Source organism: Mastomys coucha, unplaced genomic scaffold (assembly GCF_008632895.1).
Source record: "Mastomys coucha isolate ucsf_1 unplaced genomic scaffold, UCSF_Mcou_1 pScaffold22, whole genome shotgun sequence".
Classification (NCBI taxonomy): Eukaryota; Metazoa; Chordata; class Mammalia; order Rodentia; family Muridae; genus Mastomys; species Mastomys coucha.
The window spans coordinates 91,254,768-91,263,921 of record NW_022196905.1 but is presented as its reverse complement, the minus strand read 5'-3'; positions in this window follow the sequence as shown (position 1 = coordinate 91,263,921).

Genomic DNA, 9,154 nt, shown 5'->3' with positions numbered 1-9,154 from the left:
GTACCCACATCTGTTAAAAAAAATTACCAAAGCTTAAATCACACTTTGAACCTTACACATTAATAGTAGGAGACTTTAATACCTGACTCTCACCAATAGACAGGATGTCCAAATAGAAACTAAACAGATAAATAATGGAACTAACAGATATGATGACTCAAATGGACTAAAGAGATATCTACAGAACATTTCATTCAAATGTAAATGAATATACCTTCTTAGCACTTCATGGAATCTTCGTCCAAATTTAGCATACACTCCATCACAAAGCAAGTCTCAATGGATACAAGAAAAATAAATGAAATAAACCCTTGTGTCTTATTAGATCATCATAGATTAACGTTTGACTTCAATAACAACAGAAACAACAGAAAGCCTACAAACTCATGGAAAGATCATTGAGATCTTCTCAATGATCTCTCTGGGTCAGGGAAGAAATAAAGAAATGAAAGAGTTTTTAGAATTCAATAAAAATGAATGTACAACATACTCAAACTTATGAGACACAAGGAAAGTGTGCTAAGAGGAAAGTTCAGAACACTTAGTGCCTTCATAAAGAAATTAGTGAAATCTCATACTACAACCTAACAGCACACTTAAAATCTCTAGAACAAAAGGAAGCAAGCATACCCAAGAGTAGTAGACAGCAGGAATTAATCAAACTCAGGGCTGAAATCAGTAAAATAGAAACAAATAGAACAATACAAAGAACCAATAAAACAAAGAGTTGGTTCTTTGAGAAAATCAACTTGATAGACAAACCTTTAGCCAAACTAAAAGGCAGAGAGACAGTATCCAAATTAACAAAATCAGAAATGAAAAGGGGTATATAACAACAGACACCTAGGAAATTTAAAAGAATCATTAGGTCTTATTTCAAAAGCCTGAACTTGACAGAATTTGAAAATCTAAATGAAATGGATGTTTTTTTGATAGATACCACTTACAAAAGTTAAATCAAGATGAGGTAAACTATCTAAACATTCCTATAATCCCTAAAGAAATGGAAGCAGTCACTAAACGTCTCCCAACCAAAGAAAAAGCCCGGGGCCAGATGGTTCTAGCACAGAATTCTACAAGACATTCACAGAAGAGCTAATACCAATACTCCTCAAATGAGTCCACAAAATAGAAATAGAAGGAACATTGACAAACTCACTGTATGAGGACACATTCACCCTGATACCTAAACCACACAAAGATTCAACAAAGATAGAGAATCAGACCAATTTCTCTATGAATATTGATGCAAATATACTCTATTTAATACTTGCAAACCAAATCCAAGAGCACATCAAAAATATCATCCATCATGATCAAGTAGGCTTCATCCTAGCAATGCAGGGGTGGTTCAATATACAAAAATCCATCAACATTAATTTACCATATAAATAAATTGAAAGAAAAAAATCATATGTATCATCTCATTGGATGCTGTAGAAGCCTCTGACAAAATCCAATACTCCTTCACATTAAAAGTCTCAAGAGAGATCAGGGTTACAATGCACATACCTAAGTTTAATAACAGCAACATACAGCAAGCCAATAGCCAACATCAAATTAAATGGAGAGAAACTTAAAGCAATTCCACTAAAATCAGGGTCAAGACAAGGCTTTCCACTTGCTCCATATCTTTTCAATATAGTACTTGAAGTTCTGGCTAGAGCAATAAGACAACTAAAAAGAGACCAAGGGGATTCAGATTGGAAAAGAAGAAGTCAAATTGTTGCTATTCACAGATGATATGATAGTATATATAAGCAACCCTCAAAACTCCATGAAAGAACTCCTATAACTGACAAACACCTTCAGCAAAGTGGCTGGATATTAAATTAACTAAGAGAACTCAGTAGCCTTCCTTTATACAAATGATAAACAGGCCAAGAAAGAAATCAGGGAAACAACACCCTTTATAATAGCTACATGTAATACAAAATATCTTGGTGTAACTACACAAGCAAGTGAAAGACAAGAACTTCAAGTCTCTGAAGAAAGAAATTCAAGAAGATAGAACTATATCCCATGCTCATGGTTCAGAAGGATTAATATAGTAAAAAATGGCTATCTTACTAAAAGCAATTTACAGATTCAATGCAATTCCCTTCAATATTCCAAGACAACTCTTTCCAGACATTGAAAGAACAATACTCAACTTCATATGGAAAAACACAAAACCCAGGATAGTTAAGACAATCCTCTACAATAAAAGAACTTCTGAAAGTATCACCATCCCTGATTTCAAGCTGATTATAATTGTAATCCCTGATTACAATTACAAAGTAATTGTAGTGAGGACCATGTAGGTAGTATTGGCATAAAAACAGACAGGTTAATCAATTAGAATTGAATTAAAGACTCAGACTTAAATCCCCACACTTAAGGAAACTTGATTTTTGATGGAAAGCCAAAATTATACAATGGAAAAAGAAAGTATCTTCAACAAATGTTGCTGGTCTAATTGGATGTCTGTATGTAGAACAATGCAAATCAATCCATACCTATCACCCTATACAAAACTCAAGTCCAATGGATCAAAGTCCTCAACATAAACCCAGATAAATTGGATAGAAGAGAAAGTGCCTTGAATGCATTGGCACAGGAGACGAATTCCTTAAGAGCACACTAAGAGCTCAGGTACTAAGATCAGCAATTAATAAATGGGACGTCATGAAACTCAAAACTCAAAACTCATTCTGTAGGTAGCCTACAGAATGGGAAAAGATCTTCACCAGCCCTACATCTGACAGAAGGATAATGTTCAAAATATATAAAGAACTCAAGGATCTAGACATCAACAAGTTACATAACCCACTTAAAAATGTGGTACAGATCTAAACAGAAAATTTTCAGCAGAGGAATCTCTAATAGCCAAGAAGCACTCAAAGAAATGTTCAACACTCTTAGTTATTAGGGAAATGCAAATCAAAATGACTGTAAGATTCTACCTTATACCCATCAGAAAGGATAACATGAAAAACTTGAGAGACAGCTCATGCTAGTGAGGATGTGAAGCAAGAAGAACACTTCTCCATTGCTGATAGGAGAACAGCATTGCACAACTACTTTGGATATCAATTTGGCAGTTTCTCAGATAACTGGAATAGATCTACCTCAAGACCCAGCTGTAACACTCCTGGGCATATATCCAAAAGATGATACCACAAGGACACTTGTTCAACTTTCTTCATAACAGCTTTATTTGTTGTAGCCAGAAACTGGAAACAACTAAGATGTTTCTCAACTGAAGAATAGGTACAGAAAGTGTGGTTTATTTACTCAGTGGAATACTACTCAGCTATTGAAAATAAGGATATCATGAAATTTGATGGCAAATGGATAGAGCTAGAAAAAGATCACTCTGAGTGAGGTAACCCAGACCCAGAAAGAAAAACATGGTGTGTATTCACTTATAAGTGGATTATTTATTAGACATAAAGTTCAGGATAACCATGCTATAAACCACAGACCCAAAGAAGCTAAGTAACTAGAAGTGTCCAAGGGGGGATGCCTGAATCTCAAGAAGGAGAAATAGATTAGACATTAGGGGTGGATGGATCAAGGGTATTGTGTGGGGTAGGGGTAGGGGTGGGGATGGAGACAGGAGAGATGAGGTAGAGGGAGGACAGAGGAAGAGGGTACTGGAAGAGACAACTGGATTGTGGTGGAGGTCGGGATAGTGCATCTCTGGGAGGAGCTAGATGAAAACTCTCAGGAAATTTATGAGGGTGACTCTAGCTAATGCTTCTAGCAATGGGAATATGAAGCTTGAACCAGACATCTGTAACCAGGCAAGACTTCCAATGGAGGCATTGAGGCATTAACCCCACCACTACCACATTAGACCCACAATTTATCCTGTCTACAAAACATATAGGGATAAAATACAAAGCAGTATTTGAAGAAGGTCCAACCAATGATTGGCCTAACTTGAGATCCCTGAGAGGGGGCCCATCCCTGATACTATTAATAATATTCTGCTATTCTTACAGACAGGACCCTAGCATAACTATTATCTCAGGTGCTTCACCTAGCAACTGATGGAAACAAATCCAGAGATCAACAACCAAACATTAATCAGAGCTTAGTAAATCCTGTGGAAGAAGGAGGGGAAGTATTGGAGAAACCAGAGGGGTCAAGGACACAACAAGGAAACCTACAAAAACAACTAACCTGGTCCCACAGGACCACATAGAGACTGAACTGCCAACCAGGAAGCCTGCATAGGACAGACCTAGGCCCTCTGCACAGATGTAACAGGTGTGCAGCTAGGCCTACATGTGGGACTCCTAAAGGGGGATCAAGAGCTGTCTCTAGCTCCATTGCCTGCCTTTGGATCCTCTTCCCCTTACTGGGCTGCCTAGTCTAGCTTCAATAGAAGTTACATCTAGTCTTACTGCAACTTGATATACCCAAATTGTTTGATACCCATGGAAGGAAGCTTTCCCCCTTTGGAGAAGGGGAGAAGGGATGAACAGAGGGGTGAGTTGAGAAGAAGGGACTTGGAAGAGAGGAAGGAGGGACAGCTGTGATTTACTGAAACATAAATAAATACTTTTTTAAAAAGTCATTGTCCAGGAGACCACCACCACTAAACAAAAAAGGGAGAAAATACATCTTATTTCATTCATATTTTATATTCCTCACTTATACTTGGGAATTGATGATGCTTCCCATAGCCAAGGGATTCCTACACATTTTCTTCAATTTTATTTTATTTTTTAATTTAATTTGTTTACCTGTTGGAAGGTGGAGTTTGGAGAAGCTAAGTATACCATTGGGTGCATCTGACTGAGAGACAAGAATGGCAATTAACCTAAAAAATATCTGGGACATAGCTGTAACATGAGCTCATAATATGGGACATTTCTCAAAGTGGTGTGATCTAGTTAGTATCCATGGGGGCCTCTAAGACCTTTCAAAGGCATCAGTAATCTTCATTGCCAACTCAAGCACGTTACAAATGATCTAGGAGACATGCCTGTGGTTGTCTATGACAATGTTTCTACCTTTAACATAGGTAATATCACCCCAGGGTCTCAAGTCTGGACTGGATAATGGGTGAAACAAGAGAAACCTCAGTAAGCAGCCACCTTCATCTCTTTGCTTTCAAACTGATGATGTCATGACCAGGACAAGTTCCCTCATATGTCGGCTGTCGCGTCCTCCTCACCATGTAGGGCTGCATTTCCTCAAACTGTGAGCCAAATTAAACTGTCCTCCCTTGACTGTTTCCATCAGATCTCAGCAATGAGAGAAGCAATGAAACAGCATCAGGAACCTGCGCGGCTGTTCTGACAGCCCTGAGAACTTACTGCTCCCCGTGGAGTTTCCTAGAGACCTTTTGAGAGGTGACATATCACTACATTCCACATAGACGTCAATATGCAAATCCAGACTTTTGTTTATTCCGTATGGTAAACCTTAAAGAGATTTAGTCAGAAATAAATAAAACAATGATTCTTTTCATTAATATTTAGAAAACATCTATTTTTACATTCATGTAAAACTATTAATAATAGTTATTTTAAAATGGACAAATGTTTATAAGATTTCTTAGCTTTAATTTTGAGTATGATAAATATTGATAGTCACAACCCACATAAACAAGAGTGATGGAAGGGTCCTCGATAATTTTAAGACTGTAAAAGTCTTTTGAGACCAAAAAATGACAACCTCTGAGCTAGACAAATATGGACTCACAAGAAGTTTCAGAACCCACTGTCCACCCAGCAAGCCTTCCATCCCAGAGGTTTCATTCTGGTTGCTGCATAGGTTGGGTGCCAAAGCAGACAGGAAACCACATATGCCCCATCTGCCGCCATGTTTCTCTGCCCGCTCCCTCCACAGATGCAGTTCTTTTCCTTTTTCCTTCCCAGGAACCTGCAACCAGAACCAGATATTTCATCTCTGGCACAGGCTAAATTTTGGTGTCTGTTATTCCTGCTGCAAATCCTTCAAACAGTTCCTCTCTCCATGCTGAGGGACTTCTGTTCCCATACAAGATCTCAGGGCATACACTGCAATCAGTTCTTGCAGGGGGGATACCAATCATGCCATTCCTGAAATGTTCTCACAGTAGAGGAGCCATTCAGTCACAGAGAAGAGAAATAACTGTTAATCACACCTGCAAAATTTCTAATAAAAATCTACAATTAAACCTGCCTCTTTCATCTTTCTTAAACTTAAAAAAATGTAGAAAGAAGTCATTTATTGCTGATCTTATAGCTATCAAACATAGCAATGCCCACATATGCATTTAAGAATGTTTCCTGATGATCTAGCATGTGTGAATGTTTGGAAACAGCCAGTCTGAATGCTGCCATACATCCTTGTGGCCTCTGATAGTCACTGACCTTGGCTCATTAAATGAGGTAACTAGAGGTCAGGACAATCCATGTATACATTCTATTGTATTCGACCAACACAGGAACATGTTTTTAAATGGACCACCTTGGACAGTTAAATGGGTAGCTGCTTCCAGCTAGGCTCTGCCTACGAAAGTTAGATGAATAAGTTGCAAAGCTAGTAAAAAATAAGTAGAAGAAAGGAAAAATAATGGATATATAGGTTAGGTTGCTAACTAGCATTCCTATGCCCAAAGTTATGAAATGGAAATAATTAGTTTCATTTAGCAATGTGTTAAGACAGAGGACGAGGTGCATGGTAGAGCTTTCCCAGTACACCATGCTGGCTACACACAGGTCTGAAGGTGATTTATGATTTAATGTCTCTAAGCAGATGGTTCTGCCTGGTGTTATGCCATCAAATGAGTTCATCTAATGGTACACTGTTTACAGATGGAGCAAGACCAGCAAAACAAATTGGCCCAATGAAGGACTGATTCTAAGCAGGATTCTCAATTATCCTTATTCAGGGAAATATTATTGCTTACTGATTAAATGAAACTTTTGGTGTCTTGGAGGGTTTTCTGGAAAGATCCATTACAGACAGACTGAATTTGGGAAATGAGGCTACTGATATCTCCAATGAGGTCCTAATGGATTTAGTTCCTCTTGGATGGTTATTTGAAGAGACAAATATAATGCATTTAAAGCTCAGGTTCTGCTGCTTGACTACCAAGATAGGACAATAAGTGTCCATATCCATATGGTATTGAACTCCAGAAGAGCCAATGAAAACCAAACAATAGCACTCAGAGTATTTTATCTTCCTTACTTTGGCATTAAGTTAACATTATTTCAAATGTGTACTAGTGTATAATGACAACATAGGCAGCCTACAAAACAAATAAAGACTCAAACACAGCCAGTATTTTTTAAAAAATCAACTGTCACCCTATTGCCTGGCAGGTAGAGATGGGTGTTCTTTTAAAATTTACAGTTGGGAGTGCCACTTATAGATCTGTGGCACTATGTCATTTCATTTGTTGGAGCATGTGGCAGGTGGGGTTCCAAACAGCTAGCTCATCTCTTGTTACTGAGCTCAAGGACATGCCAGAGGATGCATTCTGGGAGTCTGCTGCACTCTGCATGGAGGTGATGACTGAATGGATCTTAACAACTTTCTCTCCACAGATATTCTCTGATAACCATTAAAAAAAAGGTTATCTAGCTACTTAGGAGTTTAGAATTTAATCCTGCCAGGGAGCATCTGGATTACAAGATGCTTTGATGGATGCTGTCATAAAGGTAAAGGTTCCGCCAGGGTCTAACATCATAAAATCAGTCTTGGGACTGCTGATGCTGTGTGAGAAATGTCTTCAGTGTGTGAACATTTGTTTCTCATAGTACTCACCCCTCATATCTGTCTCTAACCCTGCACATGGAAAGGCATCATGAGCTCTATCTCCTAATCCTTAGTTATGTCTTTTGATAAACTTACTATGAGGTTATCAGTACGTCCTAGTCCTTGAATGACGAGGCCCATAAAGTTTCTCATTACGGGGATGTCAAGCAGAAGCAGGAGGAAGAGACCTGTCATCCAAAACTGTGACCGCTGGACCAGCGGCACTGGAGTAGGGAGCCTGTGAACGTGCTGTGCGGGGTCTCAGGCAGGACCTGTTGGATCAGGACCTCCATTTTCACACATTTTCACACATTTTCACAAGCACATGCATGAGAAAGTCAGAAGCTCCTGTCAGGAGCCTCTTAGGAAGCCAGTGAGGAAGCCAGTGTGTTTCTCTGATACACAGACCTCCCTAGGAAAACTCCAAGTGCAGCTTTCACATGCTACAGAGCCCTGACAAAGATTCACTACTATTGGATCACCAGTGCCATGAAGCAGATAGTGACACCCATTTTAAGAGTTTTCTAGGGGGCCTCGGAGAGATGGCTCAGTGGTTAACATCACTGCCTGCTCTTCTAGTGGGCTAGTGTTTGATTCCCAGCATTCACATGGTGACTCACAATTGTCTTTACCTTTAGTTCCAGGGGCTTGATGTCATTTTCTGGCCTACCTGCCATCAGGCATGCACATGATGCACAGATATACATAAAGCACCTATAACAAAAACGTTTTGGTAGGAGTAAACTATTCCCTTTCGTTTTCCTGATCTGATTATCCATGTTTATGCACACACACATGCATATATATACATATATATATATATATGCATGCACATACTTGTATATGTAATCACACTCACACACATTTGAATTGCTACTTGACATAATCCTTATGACTCTTGGGAGATAATTCAAGCCAAACTAGTTCCTCTTACTTTTACTGTGAAAAGTCAAGGATGCCAATTACCACACATAAGAATGCTGAAAGGAACATTAAAAAAAAGTTAGAATACTGAAAGGAACATTTAAAAAAAGATGAAAAGATTTGACTATTTTCATTTTACTTGCTAGAAAGAAACCTGGTCAGTAAGTTCCGCAGGGCTATGATGGAATAGTTAGTATCCAAATGAGACCGATTCCAAGGCTTTTACTTGCCGGGACTGTGATCCTGCCCCAAGCATTCCATATTGAATATCCTGTCCCACACCATCTGCATCCTCCTTTGCAGCACCCATGGACCGCATGATGTTCTTGGGACTCATCAGGCTCCCTCTGGCTATTGTGCTCACTCTTTCCTCTGCCTTCTGCTGGGCACGTTCCTCTCCAGATCATCCTGTGGTGATGTATTTGCTTTAGCATTTCACCCCAGTCAATGCTTCCTCTTTAGAGAGGTCTTCTGCAAGCTGCCT